The following is a 2,843-nucleotide window of genomic DNA, read 5'->3' as shown; positions in this document are numbered from 1 at the left end:
ATTTAATTCAATTTTGAAAAGGGCGTTTTGCCGGATGTCTGTTACTTAAATTGCATATGCCCCTTTAAAGTATTAATTAATGAAAAAGATAATACAAATTTGAAGGATTATTTTAAGTTTCCAAGCGCATAGTAGAAGAAGGCTAGAGAGATAGTAGAAGCATGCCTAAACTTTCCTTATAGAAAATTTATTTTTCGAATTTCTCACTCGAAGGACAGAATAGCCAAAGAAGGAAGAGAGAAGGAAAAAGGTAAGAATAAATATTCCAATTTTATTAATTTTTTATCCTATAGACTATACCTTATTAACGATGCCTGGGTCTTCGCTATATAGAGTTGTCACTGGAGAGACACTATAAATACAACTTTTGTTTTATATAAAGAGATAAATATTGTATATAGAGAGTGTATATATGTATATATTGTGTGTAGAAGGCGAACTGAGAGACTGACGACGTGGGGCGGTCTCCGCCGCTTCGGGAGGACTGGCCGGCAGCTACCTGTTGTTCCCAGCGCAGCCGCACGTCCTGTCATCCCGGATCTCGCACGTAAACTCTGAACCTCTTCAAGCTTCTATACATTCTTTCCACATTATAGTTTCATAAATAACTTCCATATTTCTGTTCAAGCCCAAATCCTTATACTTATGAGACCTTATTGCAGTCCTCAGATTTTAACTCGTTCCTCCTTGTATCTACGTTATTTATCCCGTTGTTACAAAAGGTAGCGTCTTTGTTCATGCTGTCAACATCCTCTTCACAGCAAATATAGCAAATATCCAATCATTCCCTGCGATATTAGCTGCTCGAAAAAGCTTCCTTAAATCTTCAGAGGCATCTTTCCCAGTTTCAGTAACTATAGAAACTTTAATTGCAGAAACTCTTAGCTGATCCATTTAAACTCTATACCACTTTCCCCTTCATACATACATCTCATTATCATGAAATGCAAGAGCTTAACCAACGATTTGGCCAGTTATTTAGACAGCTGAATAAATACTTTCACCCTTCAATTTAAAACAATCTGCTGATTTCCAAGACTATACTAAAACCTATCTGGACCTATGGCTTAGAACTGTTAGGTATCCAAATTTTCAAAAACCTCTCTAATCCTTTCATCCTAAAATCCTTAGAATAGTAGCCAATGCTCTATATCACGCATCGTGAATATCCCGTTTCTTCTTGACTTTGTATCATCTAAATTGTGAAATTCCCATCAGGAGCTTACTTGTAATTTTCCTGAAAGGTTGAAATGGCAGCGGCCCTGAGTCTTTTTATAAAATTGGTATGGACTCCTTAAAGTCAATTTATTTATATATTTAATTTATTTCAATTTGTCCACTTTTCTTAATCATCGAAGACTAAAACGATCTAAGGTACGGTTAACGTTAATCTACCATCCATTCTTACCCTTAACACATGCTCAGCCTTTCTCAGTCAGCGAATTATAGTCATTGTACATATGGTTCCTGGTGAATTTGGTACAATTCTGCATTGCATCTCTGAAAAACTGGTCATTAAACATTGTTCTTGTGATTTTTCTTTCAAATATTTGCAATTATGTTATATACAGGCCAGTGTACAAGCCTATTTAATCTTTTATACAGAATGATTTTTCTTCTCGACACAAAATGACTTCTTAGTGTTTTCTATTATTATATACGCCTATTTTCTGTTGTGATTCTCTTCTGTATCTCAGAAATGAGCTTATTGATTGCAAACACAAGAAACCCTAGATGACAATTATTTATCACTTCTAATTATCAACGGGTCTAATCTTGTATAAAAATTATAAACAGCGCTAAAAATTATTTCGCAATGGTTAATAGTTGAATTAATTATATCAGAATATAACGAACAATAAAATGTCCAGCGTGACAACAATTAAATTAGGGAGGGAGAGTGAGTTGAATTTTATTTTTACAACCTATAAACAGGCTTCTTCAGGCTTGTTTTTGGACGGACCAGTAAAAAAGAGTAAAGGATCAATACCTTTTACCCCTAAAAATAACGGAATTGTTTTGTTTTGACTTCTTGGGTCAAGTCTATTGTCTTCACAATCCTTTCAAGAGTCTCTGTTGACATAGGAAGTCTCCTTTTATATTTCTATACGTTTTTAGGTGCGTTATTTTTAAGTCATATATCGATAAGATGTTTTAACATCCCTTCAGCAAACCCCTCTGAAAGGAAGTTTTCCTGGAATGAAAGTATAGGACGAAGGCTATGCTTTCAATTCTTTTATCCCTAGAACCTCGTTATATTCAGCCCTTGCCCTTTAATATTTTATTATTAATATAATAACCTATAGATTTAAATACCTACATCTTATGAATTTTATTTATATTATTTCATTTTAAAGTACAGTCGTAATGTATGAATCAAGTACAGTTTTAATGTATGTTAATATGTTTCAATAGCAAAAAATAGAGATTTCATCGGACAAAAAAATTAAAAAATTATATTGCTTTTCTACCGTTCCATCTGCCATTACACACCTCAATTTCAGGTGGCGATAGCGCAAATCGAAATGAAAAGAACCAAATTTACCCCATCTCCAAAATGGCCACTTTCCTATAAACAATCGTGAGGAGGACTATTAGAAATATTTCTTTCACGTTTGATCCGAATCGGTCAATTTGCACTGAGGTAGTGATCAATCCCTTTTCTCTCTCTGTTATTACTTCCAAGAGGGTTTGGAAACTAATTTAACTCATCGGTACAGTTGGTACTCAGTATGTGGGTGCAGTTGGAATAGTTTTGACAACACATACGAGATTTGTCTTCACTTCTAAATCAAAGCAATTTTTCGTAAGTCTATTGAGTAATGTTTTAAGAGAATGTCTAT

At 34.2% G+C, this 2,843-nt stretch overlaps 1 protein-coding gene across 2 annotated transcripts in view; it reads right to left on the bottom strand.

The window, feature by feature from the left end:
* Positions 1-435, bottom strand: part of LOC106685379 (uncharacterized) — a 445,041-nt gene extending 444,606 nt beyond the window's left edge. For both annotated transcript variants that reach the window (XR_010844687.1, XM_014428008.2), the window contains exon 1: positions 301-435. The gene's annotated coding sequence lies outside the window, so the exon portion shown is untranslated. The remainder of the gene's footprint in view (positions 1-300) is intronic.
* Between the last annotated feature and the right edge of the window lie 2,408 nt (positions 436-2,843).

This window comes from Halyomorpha halys, unplaced genomic scaffold (genome assembly GCF_000696795.3).
Source record: "Halyomorpha halys isolate HHAL.00 unplaced genomic scaffold, Hhal_1.1 Scaffold687.1, whole genome shotgun sequence".
Classification (NCBI taxonomy): Eukaryota; Metazoa; Arthropoda; class Insecta; order Hemiptera; family Pentatomidae; genus Halyomorpha; species Halyomorpha halys.
This window is presented reverse-complemented; position numbering and strand designations above follow the sequence as displayed.